The sequence below is a fragment of the Corvus moneduloides genome, chromosome 11 (genome assembly GCF_009650955.1).
Source record: "Corvus moneduloides isolate bCorMon1 chromosome 11, bCorMon1.pri, whole genome shotgun sequence".
Taxonomy (NCBI): domain Eukaryota; kingdom Metazoa; phylum Chordata; class Aves; order Passeriformes; family Corvidae; genus Corvus; species Corvus moneduloides.
In genome coordinates, this window is record NC_045486.1 from 2,533,602 (window position 1) to 2,552,751 (window position 19,150).

Sequence of the window (19,150 nt, forward strand, 5' to 3'; positions counted from 1 at the left end):
TTCCTCCTGAGATGCTCCAGAGGGAAGAGAGAAATTCCTCCTTAAATACTCTAAAGTAAGAGCAGGATTTGGCCCCTTCCAGCTCCTGGGGAGGCAGAGGGCAGCTGGGACCCAGGGCTGAGTCCTGTTACAGGAGGGCTCCTAATTGTAAATTCAGGCATGCAGAGATTAATTGCCAGCAGGTGTCAAAGATAAATTTCTCTCTGATCTGGGCAGGGGGTAACTCTGAGCATTTCCCTGTATTGTTCTGTTCTTACCATTGTTCAGGAGGACAGCAAATGAAAATCTACGTGAGGAAATGGGATAAACAATTTTGCTGCTGTCAGAAAAGGAGAAAGTGCAGTGCAAGGCTTCAAAGGGGAGAAATTGTTAATTAGGAAATTACTGCTTGAAAAAAAATATAATTGGGGAGGTCAGAGAGTTGTGAAAAGACAGCCTGTAGTTTCATGACCTGCCCTGAGCCAAGGGTTACACACAACCTGCCCCAGCAATTTACTCGGGTTCCTTCCTCCTTGTGTTGTGGGAAAATGAGTGAATTTAGCAATTAGTGGAGCTGCTGATTGACTCCTGGCCATCCCCAGCTCCCCACCCCCTGCCTTAGGGTGCCCTTGTCTCTCCAGCCCTGGGCACAGGGCTCAGCCTGGGAGGTCCTGCCACCACCTCTGCTGCTCAGGAGGAGCTGCAGAGGCTGACCAAGCCCTTTAATGAGGGGGCTGGTCCCTGTGGAGAGCAAATGGGGCAAAAGGAGAAGGGGGGCCTTCAGGGGGTGATGCCCTGCAGCCTTCAAGGCCCAGACTGTCTGTTTCTGTTGTCTTTGCAGGTGGCAGGGTATGAACCTGAGTGAAGGACCTTGCTGTCCATGGAGTGTCCTGGGAGCATCCATGAAGGGAATTTCTGCTGAGGAGCAGCACTCTGCACATCCAGGCTTTTGTCTGCTCTCCATCCACACAAACCAACCCTGAGAAGGTCACTGCTGAGTCAGCCCCAGGTATGGAGCTGGAGATCAGGGAAAGGCTCTTCCCCCAGAGGGTGCTGGGCACTGCCCAGGCTCCCCAGGGAATGGTCCCGGCCCCGAGGCTGCCAGAGCTCCAGGAGCGTTGGGACAGCGCTGCCAGGGATGCCCAGGGTGGGAGTGTTGGGGTGTCCTGGCTGGAATTGGACTGGATGATCCTGTGGGTTCCTTCCAGCTCAGGATATTCTGTGACTCCGTGAAGGAACTCACCAGACCAGTCTGATACTGGTTTGGAGTATTAAACCCAGCATCACAACGGGAACAGCCAAGTTAGAAAGGAATGGTTTAAATTCATGGAATGGTTTGGGTTGGAAGGGACCTTAAAGATCATCTTGTTCCAGCCCCCTTCCATGGCTCTTGCAGATCCTTAGGACACACACGAAATGCATCATTTCAATCATCACTGCCACATGTGACAGAAAAGTCATGGCACCCCCGTAATGAAGCAAAGCAGCACATGAAATAATTAACTGCAGTCAGACATAATTAATTATATGGTAAGTGCCACAGCTGGGGCTGTTCCAGTGGCTTCTGCCTGGGGGTGTCTGAGGCAATGACGATGCCCCGAGATGTGGTTTGGTACATAAGTCACAAACCAACGTGGCTTTAGGATCTTTGCCATCACCCTCAGCAGGAGCTGAGGCACAACTGTTACTTGGGATCCTCTCTGCAGTATTTACATGGACAAAAATGGCCAGTGGGCCTTTGGGGTTTATTTAGAAAAGGAGAAAAGTGTTGCTGGAGCCTCGCGTGCCTCTGCGAGCAGAAGGCTCCCGGCCCACACGCTCCGTAAAAAAGCCAACGCTTGGGTTTAAATTAGCACCCAGCTCTGTGCCAAAGCAAACAGGAGAAGCAAAGCAGGCATGTGAGTTTGTGGTGCCTGAGCTCCCCACAGGCCCTGCGGTGGCAGCAGCAGCCAGGAAGGACGTTCATCCCGAGCAGGGGACACGCACGTCTCGCGCGGCTGCTGAGCTGAGTCCTGAATGCCCGGCCCAGAAACGAGAGATCCCTCTGCTTTCTGCACTCCTCCTGGCACAGCTGGGCCAAGCATCCTTGATGGATTTGCAAAACAGAAACAATGCTGAAATGCCACTTCATGGCATTCTCCAGTCCCCCTTCTTCCTGTAAATATCCCTGTCAGCTTAGGAAAAGTCATTAGTAATGAGGCCGTTGAGTCCCAAGATATGAACAGTTTTTAATTCCTTTGCCTGTGCTAAACCAATTTCTTAAGGATATTATGGAAGCCTTTGCATTTGGCTTTCAACCCTAAATTAATCAAGGAAAAATTACAGATAGATGCAATGAGGGTTTTCTTTCCTTCTCTAGAAGAAGGGTGCTCGGAGGAGCCACTCTCGTGAACAAGTGTGATGAGCAAGTCCTTTGCTCAGTCTCTGAATCCATTTTGGACCATGCTGGCGAAATAAAAGTAAGTGGGATTAAGTGTAGAGGAAGCTGTAATGGCCATTTTGGATTTTGACAGCTGTCCCTGACATCCTAATGGACAAGGGGTAAGGGCTTTAAACTGCCTGAGGGCAGGGTTAGATGGGATATTGGGAAGGAATCCTTCCCTGTGAGGGTGGGCAGGCCCTGGTACAGGGTGCCAGACTGGAAATGTCCAAGTCCAGGTGGGACAGGACTTGGAGCAACCTGGGATAGGGGAAGGCGTCCCTGCCCATGGCAGGGGGTGGAACAAAATGAGCTCTAAGGTCCTTTCCAACCCAAACCATTCTGGGATTTTTATGATCACGCTTGTCTGTCCTCCCTGAGCCCAGCCAGGAAATTCCTGTAGTTCAAAGCTTGTAGAGTTCATTTTCCCTAGCAGAAGAGGCAGCTTCCCATCTGGATAGGTTTCTTTTCCTCTCTTGCTGTAAAAGGAACATGCACTCAAGCAGAATTTGAAGTCACTGGCAGAAAATAAGGCAGAGAGAGCACAAGGGAAACCAGAGGGGCTGTGCAGGTGTGAGAAATCGATGGAATAGTAATGAGGGAGTTTGAGAAAAGACAGGGAATATGTAACACTGAAGAGTAAAAGATAAGCCAAGCAAAACGTATGCTGCCAGTATCCCAGCAACAATAAATTCTGTGTGTGATAGGGCTGGATGAGAGAGCCAGGGACTGACAGGTCTCTAATCTCCTACCAAAAACCCTGGTCACTGGTCCCAGTGGCAGCTGGAAGGTGTGAAACACACACAGGTGTGGGGCTTTGTGCAGCAGCTGCTCCAAGAACATAATTCCCAGGATGGGAAGTGACACCCAGAGCCAGGATTGGCATCAGAACTGAGAATCAACTTCACTTCCAGCTCAGGTGGAAGTGCTGACACTGCTGATGGGCAATTCTGGGGTTATGTTTTCTGCCCAGAGGTGATGTTGGCCTCAGCCTACCTGCTCCCAAGGAAAAGGAATGGCTGGTTGCCACAGGGATCAGTTTGTCAATGTAACAGGGCCTCTGCGGACTCAAATAAATGAGAATTTCCTGTGGGCAAGCATCTGAGTGGCAGTAAATGGTATCAAAGAGAAGATCTGCACATTTTTTTTGAGGAAGAGGAGACAGGAGGCTCAAGCAGGTAGACTTAGGCAAGCTGCCAGTGCCAGGAAAGAAAGTGATGAATAGGTGTCTTGGAAAAGCCTGAATGGAGGAATAATAACCACCAACAGCAGAAGACATTGAATGAGATGGATTCTCACATCTAGGAGCTTCCTGTGTTTATTATTGATGGCACCACAGGTTTTACTTCTTTGCTTTTTGTACTTCTCAGGACAGTCTGGTGAGGAGTTCAACATGCCAAGGCAGGTGATAGAAGGATTCTGGAAGGAAAGTGAAAAATGACATAAATGAGCTGCAACAACAGCCCTGCCCTGGCAAGGAGTACAAGGAATGGAGGTAATCCTAAATGACAAAGGCTTTGTTTCCCTAGTTATCACTAAAACGTCGTGGGAAGAGTCTCAGGACAGTCTCTGTTTCCACAGGATTTCTGGTTAACTGACCCCTATTTTCCTTCTCTAATATCCTAGACCTGTTTTAAAGGTAACTGAACACCAAGGAGTTTGGACTAGCATATCAAAAATTCACTGCTCCCCTCTTCAAACTCTTCACTCTCTTCAAACTCCTGCACATCTTTTAAATTGGGAAATTCTGTCCTGTCTCGTCTGGTGAGGGATGCTGAAGTGGGGGCAGTGGGATCTCACATGGAGAGGAAGGCGATGTGCTGGTGAGTAATGGGGAATTTTTCAGGAAATGAATAATTTTGGGACTTTCTAAAGGTCACTTTAAGTTCCCATGAACTTTTACAGTTGGTTATATAAAATGAGAACAGAGAACTCTTAGTCTAGATAACTGTCAGTCGAGTGAGATAACCTGAGAAAGGCTCTGGCAGGTCAAGCCACTTCAGTGAGAGTTTTTGGGAAGAGACCAGTCAGCAGAGCTGCCTCCCCTGATGGGTGTCTGAAATGGAAATTCCAGCTCTCCCTCTTGCAGCAGATTTAAGTGGAAGTTCATTGCCCTGGTGGGCACCAGGATTTTATAACTGACCTCTGAGGAGTACCTGAGCCAACCTTTTGTCGCCACTTCTATAAATTAAAGCCCAGGCAGAGACTCGTCAGCTGGAGTGGCTGAAGGCGGAGATGGAAAAGACAAACTGACACGTGCCCCTGTTTTTCCAGGATCTCCTACAGGGCAGCTCTGGATGATTTTGAAGTGGTTCAGGGGCCTGGTGGGGGGGGGAGGGGGTTGTGCTTATCCTGCTGGGTTTGGATGTGGATGCTCTGCAGGACCAGGTCTGGAGCCCCCCTGGTAGCACAGCTGAGCTTGGTGGGCTGGGGCAGGGAGACTCCCACGGTGGGGAAGGCCTTGGCTCCATAGGGAATCTGCTCCACCTGCAGATTTGCAGCTCAGGAATAGAGTCAGTGCCCTGCTGGCAATGCCAGTCCAGCCTGGCAGAGCCCAGTTCCTGGAGAGACCATGGACACTTTGTGCCAGAGGGAGCACGGCACAAAGCATTCCATGGAAAGCCATGGACAACCACAGTGCTACACTACCAAAAGACTGGAATTCAAAGCAGCAGAATGGTGTTTCCCTTTGTTACAATAATTTCAGTTCCAGGTGTGAAGACTTTTTTCCTAATTCTTCTCCACATCTGCACTCGGTGGTTGCCAGGGATGAGAAATGGATTGGGTTTTCCACAGTGCTGTGCTCCAGGTCAGCTTGGAAACACGGGAGATGGCAGGTTAATGGCAGTTTAACACCAATTAACAGGCCACTTTATAATAGATTAGCATTCGGAGTCTGTTCAATGGGTAATTACAATAATTAACTCTCGGAGCTTGCCTGCACTTGTGAACAGAAATTTGGTGCCTCTGTTTACTCTGGAGGAGGCCATGCAGGAGCAGGCATGGATCATTTGGAGTGCTGGAGCCAGGCAAGATGGCAAGGGCACTAAATTTGGGCTTGCTCTTGAAATGTGCTCGCAGGTGACATCCCCAGGTGGAGGGGACTCTATAAAGGACTATTTCAGTCCTGGCTGAGTGCAGCTGAGATTTAATGTGTTGCTGGGAGAGGCATCTGTGTTGCAGAACAGCCTCTGCATCCCTGGCCTTGCACAGGTGGATTTCCCACCTCCTTAGGCCACTTATTTTCAGCACTCAGAGCTGAAGTCAGACTCCCAGATAAATCCTATCCTGTTGGGAGCACTGATGGTGAGAAGAGTTTGGTAAGAAGCAGCTCCATCCTGATGCCCCAAAGAGCTCAACATCCAGCAGGATGGTGTCCTAAATTCTTTGGGAAAGCTCTGTTTGCTCTTGAATCCTTCAGGAAAGGCAGTGGTCACCTGTGGGGCTGGAATCAGGGCTTGGAGGTAGTAGGATGGATGTGCTGGCTCTGGGAATAGGTCTCTGCTCACATTGTCCTGCTGGGTTAGAGGCTGTAAAACCTCCTATGTAATTCTTGGGTTCCTGTTGAGTTGACGCATCTCATTTAATTTCACTGACCTTTTCTCTTAAATACTGTGAAATTAAATGAGAAGCGCTAAAGGTGAGCTCTAGTTGTGGTTATTTTTTAAATATTAGGCAGTGGGCAGAGCTAACTCAGCACATGTAGCCCATGTGGGTATTGTTTCACTCCTGCATTAATTAAATAAATTTAAAAAACCACTGGATCATGAGGTACCAGCCCTGGGGAGCAGATCTGAATCCCACTTCCTCTGGGGCGTGGATTTCTGTATCATCAGGAACCAGGATCTGCTCTGACAATGGGCAAAAAGAGGTTTAAAAGAAAAACTGGGGTTTTAAGGTAGAATTATATTGCTCCGATTGTGTGGCTGGACTTTTGTAATCCAGGCTGTTCCAGGGGCACAATGGGCCGGGCCAAAAGTAATTTTGGGAAAAAGAATTTGGCATAAAAATGGGAATAACTGGGAAAGCTGAAGAAGGGTTCAAAATCCCTCAGTCCAGGCAGAGAGCTGCTGCTCTGAGAAACCTCAGCCTTGTTCAGAAAATTAGAAATTTATTTCCCTTCAACATTTATAAGGAACTTATTTTTCCTTCTCCTGCCTGTTCCAGGACCTTCAGCAGAAGGGGAACCCTCTGCAGAGCCACTTCAAACACAAACAAATCCTGCAGGGCACTCTGGGGGTGTGGAGCAGCTGTTTGAGAGCACAGCTGCTCAATGGCCTCATTGTTACTCACTCGTGGCTCTTTGGAGCCAGCCTCTCTCCGTGGTTGTATTAAAGAACATTTTCTATCCCTGAGGTGCCCTGGATGAGCTCGAGATGTCTGCAGCCCTCGGCATCACTCTGGTCCTGGGGAGGAGCTGCTGCTCCCTGGGACTCTGGGGTGTCTCCGATGGAGGAGGGGTTTGATGGGCTGGAAAAGGGGCCAATTTTAGCTGTTTTCAGCACAAATACAGATCTCTGGCACTGGGGTAATAAAGCAGTTAATGAAACAGGGAGGTCTTTGTGATGCATCAGCACTGGCCAAAGGAGTGAAAGCCAGGTCCTGGGTGCAGGGGAGCAAAGGCTGCAGAGGTGCCACAGGTCAGACATGAACCCTTACCAATAACCAGCAACCAATTAACCCTTCCCATTAATTCATGTGCTGCTGTCTGTGCCATAGATCAAATATTCCAGTGGGTTTGGGGTGCTGTCCCAGGAGGTGTAAAAGGAGGATGGATCTCAGACCTCTGAGCCCTTGCTGTGATGAAAAGCTGCAGACAAAGCTCTCCAACAAATGTCTTCATAATACTTAACATTCAATGGAGCAAAAGGAGAATAATGAGCACTGCAGCCATCCCAGGTTAGTAATTACCGCCGTCATTATTAATTTTCCAGAGCAATCTCGTCAAATGAGTCATTATTATCTCAATTCCTTAGCCAGGACTGATTGATTCTTTCTCCCTGTTGTGACTAATTCCATATAATGTCTGAGTACAATATAGAGCTATAGAGCCAGTGTAATTCTAATGCAGGATAATTCCAAATAACCAAATCCCTCGCCTTCAGCTCTGTTTGGATCTGATGCTTTATACTACTTAATTGAAATAAATACCCCAGTCCTGTCACTCCCCACTCTCCACAGCCACTGGAATTCCACTGGAGACAGGGATTCCTGTCGGCCTGGGACCTGCCCTGTGTGTGCCACTGTTGTATCTGTGCTGGCACGGAGCAGGAGCTTCACAGCACTCACAGGAGCAGCACGGTGTGGTCTGAAGGAAGCATTCATCATCCTCAGCACTTTCTAATGTTAATTTTGACCATTTTTTAAGGAAGGTTGTGTTGGTTTGTCTGTCTGTGCAGGTTTTTTTTGGAGGAGAGGCTAAAGGTGATGGGTTTTAGCTCTGTTCCATTATCTCTGTTTGCAGCTGAGTGTCAGCAGACCTGAGCATGAAGAAGTTCACTGCAAGACAAGGAGAGGGGTCTCTGTGGGGGTGGGAATGTGGTTCCTACCTCGCTGGCAAGGGTGAGGCAGAACAATTACCTTTCCTTTAGAGGAGCTGGAAACCCACTTCTTGCATTTCCCTGGAGCTGGAGGGAAGGGAAGGAGGAGGAGACCGCAGTTATTTTACAACTTTGACCTTTTTGCCTCCCAGACTTCAAACACGATCAGACTGGAGAGGGAAAAGAGGAGGCTGCAAAGCCAGGAGGAGCAGCAGAGGGGCTGTCAGAGGAACCCTCAGCACTGGAACTTTTCTCCTTAGACCTGGAAGATGGGATGGTTTAGTCCTGAACAATGGGGAGGGGTGAGACACTCCCTGTCCCTGCTCTCAGCCTTGGCTGTGCCTCCCTGAAGCCAGCCCTTCCCCAGCAGCATCCTCGTGCCAGCAGGGACTGTGTCTGTGCTGACATTTAAGGATATTGGTGTAGGTTGCTCTGGGTTGGACTGGGGGAATTAAAAATATTGAATTGAACAGTAAGTAAAGGAGGATAGGCGATTGCCATCCAGCACTCCTTTATTTGTGGTTATTTTTTGAGGCAGTTCCACTTGAGTCCATTAGTGCTGAATTCAAAATTCCCTTCCATAGCCCCTGGAAGCAGAACTTGGCTGTGCCCCGAGAGCCTCTTCCCTGGTGGGTGTCAGGATCGAAATCCAGTGGGATTCTGTGCTGCAGCAGGGATTGATGTTGTCCATGGGACGCAGCCAGGGGAACTGTCACATCCCCCCCCCGGGGCCAGCCAGCCCTGTGCCATCACCTTCCCTAATGGGTGTGTCCTGTCCTGTTCCTCAAGGTGTAAAAATTCCATCATTTCCAGATTTTAATAGGAACACTCCATAATATTTGTGCCACCTTCTTGGAGGTGTGTCTCTGCTGTAAATTCCTGCTTTTTCTGATGTTCCTCCCTACGTTCAGCCAGCAAGAACAAACTGAGGTGGTAATTTTACCTATTACTTTTCTCATTTACACTGAAAATAACACCCTGTTTATAGTTATTAATTAGATATTTACTAGGCTGGAGATGCTGAAATTAAAGCAAATCTTGAACTGATGGGAGGGTCCTTTTGGGCACGTGGAGCCCAGTGCTGCAGTCAGAGGTGGCACCTTCTGTTGGCCACAGATGAGCCCAGAGCTGGTGACACAGTTGGTGCCCCAGAGCAGGAGCTGACCTATGTCCAAACCCTTCCTGCATCCAGGGATGTGAACAGCTCAGCTGGAATCAGTGTAAAACATTCTGCTAAAGGATGTATTTACAGGAAAAACAAGCTCAGGTTTGTACTAACCTGACTTGGTACAAAAAAACCCCCCCAAGTTCTGGTATTACAACAATTTGAATATCAGTTAAAGTAAATGTAACTTCTCACATCCAACCAAGCTGGGAGATAAATCTCTGTGTTTTTATAATAAATGTTACTTTATGGCAATCACCATATGCTACCTCTGGTCCTGTTTGGAGTGTAAATCATAAAACGTGTGGATCCTAAAATGCTTTATTGTTTTTTTATGGCCACATACGGCTGCTGTTCCTTCCATTTGTGATTAATTTTTTTAATGGCTCCCCCTAGAACCTAAAAAATAATTAAAGCTAATGAATACTCTGCAGTGACAGTAAAGGAAGGAGCGTATTGCATCTCTTCTCACTCCCCAGATCTGATCAAAAGCAGGCTGGAGCTGTGAAGTTGTGACACTGACATTTTGTACTGAGCTGCCGACCACCTCCTGAGACCAAAGGATGATTTTGGGCAAGAGCAGGAATTAGAGTTTTCATTGTTTCCCAGCAATAGTGCTGAGAGGGTGGAATTAAAAGCAGTTGAAGTCACAATGTTTATTTCTTAGCGAATCCCTTTTAAAGAAATCAATCCAAGATGTGAAGGACTTTAAGACAGATTTTTCCCTTTGTCCTTGCCCCTGGATGCATGAAGTGAGAGATTCTATGAACTGGGGCTGGCCAAAATATTGGTTTCAATCCAGAACAGAGCACAGCCCCTTTTCCTTTCACAGCCTGAGAGCCACAGGTCTGTGTGTCCATCCAGGCTGGGGTGCCTGGCTCAGGGAGCTGCAGCTGCCCTGGCAGAGCCTCCCCAGTGCCATTAATGTCACCTGCCCTCCAAATCCAGAGCTGGGACCCTGCTGCCTCCCAGCCAGGGGTTTTATCTGCCCTCCAGAAACTCTTGAGTTTGATTTCATTATTTTTTCCCTCCAGTGCACTTGGGTGTTGAACTGCTGCGTGTTTTGCATGGAAGTACAGCCAGCTTTGAGCACTGCTTAAAAACCTTTAAAATTCACTTCTCAAAACTAATATTTATCTGTAAAGGCTGTAATTAGAGTGTGGGGGGTGTTATTGTGTGTGTATCTGCCTCTCTCTGGGCTTCCTGCAGCTCACAGCAGCTTTGAAATGAAACTCGAGGGGAATAATTGACAACCAAGGGCTGGACAGGGGTTAAAGTGTCAGTGCTGCAGGAGAAACTGCAAAGGTCCCGTTCTCTGGGGGACTGGCCAGGGCTGCAGCTGTGGGGACAGATGAAAAACAAACTCCCCAGGCAGCTCTTGGCATGGTGGCATCTCCTCCTTCATGGCTGGCTGGGAGCACACGGGGGCTGGAATTCACTGGGAAGTTTCCATGTCTGCTTTTCAGGCCATGAGTGACACTGGCTGCTCCTTCTCTTCCTCCTTCTCCTCCTCCTTCTCCTCCTCCTTCTTCTCCTCCTCCTTCCTTCTCTTCCTCCTTCTCCTCCTCCTTCCTTCTCTTCCTCCTTCTCCTCCTTCTCCTCCTTCTCCTCTGTTGCACCTTCAACCTGTCTGCCCTCCCAACTTCATGGCCAGCTACCAGTTACATCAATAAATAATTTTCTTCTAGAACAGCTTTAATTACAAAAAAAGCAAATAAAGGATAATTAAGATTTACCATCATCTGCAGAACTGGTGGGAGAATAAGTTGCCTTGTAGCTAAGTCACTGCTAGAGCCCTAAAATGGAATCCCACCTTCTGAATTCCAGTTTGACATCTTAAGCTGGATACTCTGCTTCCATTTTATGCTTTATGTTGATTAATTTCTGGTTATAAGAGTTTTAACTGGTTAAGCCAACTTGTTTTGCAAGATGAAAGCAGAGCTTTAAGAAAGCACTTTTTAATTTGGAAATACTGATTCCAAAGGGAGAACCATTTATAGTTAAAAACTGAAATGTATAAGAAAAAGGGTCACTGAAGTCAATGTCAAGGTGGTCAAACTTTGCTGTCCTGGCTCTTTTTAAAAAAAACTTTGATGACCATAAAGTTGCCATTTTCTGTAGTAGGTTCCCTGTGAGCTTTCCCCTGTAGAGTTGTACAGTATCATGAGCTAAAGTGAACCAAATTAAACTGTTGTGGCATATAAAAACAGCCAACAAAGGCAGGCAGCTTTTTTCCTGAGCCCCCTGAGATTTATTCTGACAGTTTGCAACTCGATGAAATGGATAATGGAAGTCCCTTGTCACAATAACTCAGCTTAAATGTATTGTTGGATTAATAGACTCAGTTATCCACTCTTCCAAGGAGAAAAATGACTTGTGGTTTCAGATCAGGCCCTCACTTGTGGCATCCCATCAAATTATCCAAACAGGCCAAATTCAAACTCCTGGCAGAAGCCAGGCACTCTATGAGTTGTGTCATGAAAATGAGTTTATTTATTTTTAATGATTTCCAGTTGCCATGGCAACAGCTGTGGGTGACACGCCGTGGTGGCCGTGAGTCCCCGGCTGGGTGCTGGAGTCGGGAAGTGGGACCCAGGGTGATGGATCCATGTCCCCTGCTCAGGGGCTTCTGCCTGGTGCCACCTCCCTCTGCAGCTGCAAATTCGGGGAGGGAGCTCATTGAGGATGTGATACACTTGTGGAAGGGCTGCAGGGCTGATTTCCTGTGCCGGGGATTGATGTGAGGAGTGGGAATCTACATCTGGTGGAAACAGCTCACTGCTTTTCTCTGGAGCTTGTGGAGCATTCCGTGTGATTTACCACTCCCACACCTCTGGGAAGGCTCTCCCCGGCCTCTCATTCCAGAGAGAAGGCACACTGGCCATGTCATTCCTACCTCTCCTGTCCTTGCACTAAATAACCTCCCTCTTTGCAAGGTCATGGCTTGGTTCAGTCTTACATGAGCCAGACACAAAACCCTCACTGGCACAGGGTGCCCAGAGCAGCTGTGGCTGCCCCTGGATGATCCCTGGCAGTGCCCAAGGCCAGGCTGGACATTGGGGCTTGGAGCAGCCTGGGACAGTGGGAGGTGTCCCTGCCATGGCAGGGGTGGCACTGGATGGGCTCTGAGGCCCCTCCCAACCCAAGCCATTCCAGGATTTGTGTGCAGGGCACTCAGGGGCTCCCTGGCCCAGCTGTCCCTCACTGCACCATGAACAGGCTGCATGGCTGCACTCCCACCTTTATATGGGGTTTTCAGAGGAGTTTTGACTCTGTTTTGTTCTCAAAGCCCCATGTGAATCCCCAGCCCCTCTGCCTGCCCCAGGGTCCCAAAGCAGCGGTTCATTAACGCGGGCCGGGTGAATTACCCTGGCTCACATCTGGAGAGGGGCAAGGGGCTGGGTTTAACAGCTGGAAAGCTGCTCTGGTGTGCCATCGCTGTCTGCTGGGTGTTTTGATCCGACAGAGTGTTGTGTGAGTGCGGCAGGGCTCCTTCCCCGGCCTCTCCGGGGGAATCCGTCTGTCAGGCTGCCGGGCTATGCAGCGTGAAATGTGGAATTTTGAAGTCTAAACCTCTGAGAGTTCACAGCACTCTGAGGCAGCAGTTTCCCTTCAAAGTCCCTCTCTGCCTGTGCTCAGCACCTCTTGTGATGTAGCACACGTTGCCTCCGCGGAAGTCAGAAGGTTTGCTTCCTAAAAATCTCATTTTCTCCTGTTAATTAGGCGTTTTTCCCAACGAGCCATGTGGGAGTCGATGGAGAAGGTGGGGATGTTGGCACAGCCTGGCCCCACGGATGCTGATTGATGAAACATCAGCTTTGAACACTGGATTTTCCTTCTGAAACATCGAATAAATAAGAGAGGCAGAAGAAGTGAGGGCAGGTAGCGTATGTGGCACAGCTCCTTCCCCACCTTGCTCAGGTCAGTGGGGTTTCCACCTCAATGTTCCCTTCTCTGTGATTTCTTTTAAGCCTGTTTTAATAAATGCCATCTGCTACCTGCCCCTAAACCTTGCTGAATTTAAGGGGTTGTCCCTGAGGGGATGAAATCGTGCCCAGCATGAACTCAGAGCCAGGCCACTCCTCTCCAGGTGCTGGTTGTCCCAAAACTTCTCCAGACAGAAAGGGGATGAAACACAACACAAATAAAAGTTCATCAAGAGAGATGTTTTGAACTAAAAAAGGGCAGATTTGGAGTAGTTAGAAGGAAGAAATTTTTTACAGTGAGGCTGGGCAGGCCCTGGCACAGGGTGCCCAGAGCAGCTGGGGCTGCCCCTGGATCCCTGGCAGTGCCCAAGGCCAGGCTGGACATTGGGGTTTGGAGCACCCAGACGAGGCTTGGAGCACCCGGACAGATGGGTGTCCCTGCCCATGGCCTGCCCAGAAGGCCTGGCAGGGTTCTCCATGTGGCTGTGTGGAAATTGGAGCCCCCAGCACAAACGGTGATGGGAGCATTCACAGGACCCTCCCTGCAGCAGCAAAACTGCTGAGCACAGCACATCCCTGAAGCACAGGGAAGAGTTTTATTTTAAACTGTGACCATGAAACAGGAAAAAGCTTCTGCCTTTTGATTTTTGCCTTTAACATGTTAAAATAGAGGCACCTGCTGCCTGCTGGGCTCATTAAATATGTCTTTTTATTTTCATAAATCACCACGGTAGAATTTGAATTATTTACTCAGTAAACTCGAGGCTACATTCATTTACGTTCTCCAAGGTTTTTGTGCATTAGCTTTGGAGCCTTTTTCTTCCCACCTTTTGTTCAGTGCCCACCTTGGCTTCCCGAGCAGGATCCCTCCCCTTGGTGACTGCAGGGGTTTCATGAACTTCAAAAGCAGCCTGAAATGTCAGGCTCACGCAGCCCTTGTGCCGCTGCTGAATTATGGATCAGAATACAGCACATCAAACACTCCAAATTATTCACTTGTGGGTCTTTGCTTGGTAAAGCACTAAAAATCCTGCATTTCTCCTTTGCTGAGATGTGGGGTGGTTGTTTTACATGCTCCAGAGTAATGTTAGCAGGGGTGTGGGGGGATGTGGAATATTTTTTTGAAGCGAAGCACTTCAATCAAAGCTTCATTCTACTGTAAACCCAATTAGCTCCAGTCTGCCAAGTCAGCTCGACTGTCTGCAAGAACGTGTGTAAGGCTATGAATAATTGCTAAACTCGGGTTTCATTCTATCTAGGAAATGCCACGAGGCTTTTGTCACCCCCAGATCAACCCCCTGCTCTTGCCTCTGAGGTTCCAGCTGAAGACACACGTTCAGAACCCATAAATGTGTTTGCACAGGGCTGTGTGTGTGGAGAGGCTGGGTGAGGAGGCACTGCTGGCTTTGCTCTGGAGCAGAACCTGGATCCTGGGCTCCCCAAACACTCAGGGATGGTTGAGCTGTTGATGGATGAGCTGTGGTGGGGGCAGGATGAGAGGTTACGTGGCTGTGCTGCACAGGGCTGCAGAGCAAGCCCATTTCTGTAGGAAAACACTTGCTGTGCCCTGTGCCCTCCAGGAGGAAGGGTTGGAAAATGAAATGCTCCAACAAAACGTGTGGAAAATGGGTCACCTACTTTGGGTGAGGAAGTGCACAGGGTGTTCAGCTGAATTTAAGGTGCCACATGCTGCTTTCTGTCTGTTTGGATGCGGTTCCACAGCTGGCATGGTGCCACGGGGGAATATTGGGCTGTGCTGGGCGATCAGAGCCCTGGCTGGGGGCACTCAGGGGACTGGGCTCTTTGGGATCCTGTCAGTGTTTTCTCCCAGGTAATGAGGGACAGGAGGAGAGGAAACGGCCTCATGTTGTGCCAGGGGAGGTTTAGATGGGGTATTAGGGGAAATTTCTTCATGGAAAGAGTTGTCAGGCATTGGAACAGGGAACTGGTGGAGTCACCATCCTTGGAAGTGTTTAAAGAAACCTGAATGTGGCACTTGAGGAAGTTGTTTGGTGGTGAATGTGGTGCTGCTGGGTTGATGGACCTGATGACCTCAGAAGTCTTTTCCAGCCTGGATGACGCTGTGATGACACCAGAGGTGTTCCTGAGACGAAGCTGCATGACCCACCCAATCCCACACAGGAGAGGTGGGACATGGAATTGCCTCCAGGGCTCCTTCCAGCCCTGAGGAATGTTCTGTCCCTCCTCTTGCTTTTGGCCAGCTGGCAAACACAGGCTGCATTTCCTGAGGTGAGACAGGGTGTGACTTTTGGTTGGTTCCAGCAGGACACCCCTTCCCCAGCTGCAGTGGGTTTTTCCTTCGACATTTACTTGTCTTTCTATCACGCATGCAAAATATCCCTATTTTCCCCTTTCCATCTGTAGAGCACCTCAAAAGTTGTCATGGGGGTGACTCACCCATCTCACTCACCTCAAGTTTGATGGCCTGTGATTCCTGCTAACGTCCCTCAAGGATGGCCGTGTTCCAGTGACATCCTGAAGACTCTCCCACTGCTTTCTTCCCAAAAATTTACTTTTAAATTCATTTTCCTTGAAGCCTAAGGTCCACCAAGTGATATAATGGCCGTTGGTGAGATGTGTGACGAGTTTGACACTTCAGGGAAATTTCAAAACATCAGGGATGTTTCGCAAGGTTCTTATCAGTTCGGTGTTAAATGCTGTGTGTTTACACTGACACACACATTTAGGCAGGGGTTTTATTTCCCCCAGATATGGCACTGTATAAAGTATCACTGCAAGATCACTTTGTCTTTTGTAATGTCTGCCAAAAATAATGTTTGAAAAACGGAAAAACTTTGATATGAAAATATTTTTCCTACAGGGGAAGAAGTGATTTTGGCTGACTTTATGACAGCAGGTACATAAGCGAACGCCTGTTTTGACAAGCATGACCCAAGCTGCACGAGGTGGGAGTGCCAGTGTGATTCCCAGCAGCAGCAGTGGGTGCCACGCTGGGCTGGTGCCACGCTGGGTTGGTGCCACACTGGGTTGTGACACTCCGGCTCCCCCTTCCCTCGGGAGTGATGCTGGTGTTGATCCCCCGTACACGGCGAGCTGCCAGCAGCTCCCTCCCCACTTACTCCGTGCGGGCGTGGCACTGAGGAGCAGGTGACACCTGAGAATAGAACATTATCAGCAGCGAGAGGGTTCGTCTCTTGAAATAGAAGCCGCGTCTGGAGAGCTGCAAGACTCCCAGACACTGTGAAATCTAGAGGGAGATTTTAATCTTAGCTCGTGCTGTGGGATAATCTAAAAAAACACATGCACGGCCCAGTTCTTTTGAAAAATGTATTGAAGTGATCACTGCTACTCCTAAATCTGGGTGTGAACAGCAATAGAGCCCAGGCAGAGTGGGTGGCTCTCTGGGGACTCTTCAAGCAGTGTGAAGCACCACACAGCGCATGGGAGCGGAGGGACAGCCCTCGGAAACACAAGGAGTTGCCACTACTACTGGTATTAACTAGGTGCAAGAGAAGTTTTGCTTCCATTTATTTTAACTTCTGGCTGATTATGGAGTCTCTGTGTGCAAACTCCACGGATCTCAGCCGGGATGTTCAGGACACATCCAGGGCTGCCTGTTCAGAGCTATGCCAGAGGTCCTGCTCCTCTGCAAAGCCAGGAGAGGGGCTCCAGCTCCTGCAGCAGCTTCCTGAGGCCTTTGACTTATTTTCTGTTTGTATGGCACTGCTTAGGGGGAGTTTTTATAATGCTTTGCAATTAAAAGGACACTTGGAGCCTAATTCAGGCTGGGTTTTGTGATGGGAACTGAATTTAATGCACTTAGTGCTCTGTGACTGAAGACAACTCTGGAATGGGAGAACATGTGGAAAGTATTTCAGAAGATCTGTATGTACAAAAACATAGGGTGCTTTAAATGCAGTTAGGGGGTCCAGCTCAAGGTTCTGCTGAAGCTCATTCGAGTGTGGCAGCTGGAAGTGATCCTGCAGCCAGGGGCTGCAGGGGGCTCAGTGGAGAAGCCCCTGCCCTGCCCCTGTCCCAGAGTATCCCAGGAGCAGGGAGCAGACAGGCTCCTGCAAGGAATGCCAGGCTCTCCTCAGATGGATTTTGCAGCATTTGATATGATCAATACATGGAGCATTGTTTGTTGGGCTGGAAACAGGAGCTGGAGCAGGGGGAGCAGGGCACAGGCAGCCCTGGGTTTGTGCACAGGAATTCTGGCAGCTGGGCTGGCACTTGTGGCCAAATGAAGTGTGGTTTTCACTTCATGTGGCTGCTGAGGCAGAGCTGTGATTTTGGGGTCCATCAGGAGCCATGTGGGGGTTCTCTGCAGGGTGCAGAACCTGCGGGTGGTGCTCCAGGCTTTGGCTGCAGCATCCCTGCCCCTTTGGGAGGCAGAGCTGCTGTGGGGCCACATAAATGGGGACAAGGTGGAGCTCTTGGAGAGCCTTTGGGAGCATGGCAGTGGTGCCAGGGCTGCTGGCTCTGCAGGAACTGAGTCCTCAGTGCTCCAGGCTGGCCAGGCCTGGCCCTGCTGTCCCCAGGCTGTCCAAGGGGAACGGGCACGCCGTGGCCACTCATCACTTTTAATGGCTCCACTCCACTGCAGCTTAGAGCCAATTAATTTTATGAATCCTATTTGTAGCTCCTGTTCCTCCTTATATAATCCTCATTTGTTTCAAATGAGCAGAGAGTGTGCCCCTGAGATTCTAAACATACCTCTTTATTAGTTCAAACAGAAACTGTTACCTACAGAAGCTAAACTTAGCACTAATGTATGAAATGAGATGAAGAGTTCCTTTTAAATCCCCTACCAGGTGTTAGATAACAGGGACTGTGCTGGGAGGGGGAGCAGGGGACTGCAGCGTGCTGGGAACAGCACTTTATGGTCTATTGTATTTATTTCGCCAGGAAGAAATAGCTTAAACCCCAAAAAGGCAGGCAGTGGGTGGGTGGGTGGCTGCACAGCTATAAGTCCCTGTGCCCCAGAACGTCACACACACCAAGGCTGGCCTCCCTCTGCCCTCATGAGAGGCTCAGAGAGTGTCTCAGGAGCAGTTTCACAGCTGAAAACCCCATCTGAATGGTCTTTACCCCTGCCTTGCCACACGCCCCAGTGTCTCACGCTGCTGAGCTTGCTGGATGCCCCGGCTGGGCTATCGGTCTCCCATCTCCAAGATTCCCTTCACGGCCTTGGGGTTCATCTCCCAAGGATATTCCTGTACAACCTGAAGCATGAGAGAACCCAGACTGTTTAAGGTACGGAAGATTTTAATGAGCCAAGCTGGAAAATGTTCAGCTTTTCTAGTAAGAACAAAGTTAGAGAGTGCGAGGAGGAGGGAGAGGGAGCAGCCACGGCAGAGTCCAGGGAATTCTGGCTTCGCCGTGTTGCAGCTGTGGCACCCTCCAAAATCAACATGCATCACTCCTGCCACAGGGTGACAGATTGCTTGGACATCTCAGCAGGATTTTTCTCCAAATTGCAACTCCTGAAAGGCCTGGATTCAGCCAAGTTCATTTTCTGTGCCATACCCAGAAATGAGGAAGAGCAGAGGTTCTCCAGTGGGATTTCTGCACTGGGAGAAGCAGGGCTGGGGAGACTTGGGGGTGTGGGAGAGCTGGGACTGCCCCAGGCACAGGTTTGGAGGAAGGGGCTTTTTTCGAGGTTTTTGGGGATGTATTCAGCAAGGTAATTTTTACCCTTCACCAGCCCAATCTATGTGTGTCAAAGGCAAATTCCCGACTTCCGTGAACAGCTTGTCCTGCAAAAGCTGTTACTTGAATTAAGCTGCAGGAGTGTAGATGAGAAAAAAATTGCTTTTCCTCTGAGGATGTTTGTCAATTCCTCTCCATTAGGAGCCCAGCGCACTCCGAGGCAAAGATGAAAAGTGAGGATCAGATGAAAGGATGGGAATGATCACTCAGGTAACTCAGGGATGTGACACACGCTGTCACCATGGAGATCCCCCAGCAGCTCTTCCCAGGCAGTGCTGGGAACACCAGGGGCACATTTGGCATCTCATTGCTCTGGGAATATTAAACCTGCCTGTGGAGTGATGCTCATCAGGCCTGGAATGGTTTGGGGTTAGTGGCAGCCATATCTTGATCAGATGGTTGGGTATTATGATTTTGAACCCAGGGA

At 49.2% G+C, this 19,150-nt stretch overlaps 1 long non-coding RNA gene across 1 annotated transcript in view; it reads left to right on the top strand.

Moving 5' to 3' along the window:
• The window catches only part of LOC116449454, a 129,364-nt gene that overhangs the window by 94,930 nt on the left and 15,284 nt on the right, over positions 1-19,150 (top strand). The window contains exons 8-13 of the long non-coding RNA XR_004242387.1: positions 821-988; positions 3,769-3,893; positions 4,025-4,221; positions 7,118-7,297; positions 12,827-13,024; positions 18,865-18,933. This is a non-coding gene — a long non-coding RNA (uncharacterized LOC116449454). The remainder of the gene's footprint in view (positions 1-820; positions 989-3,768; positions 3,894-4,024; positions 4,222-7,117; positions 7,298-12,826; positions 13,025-18,864; positions 18,934-19,150) is intronic.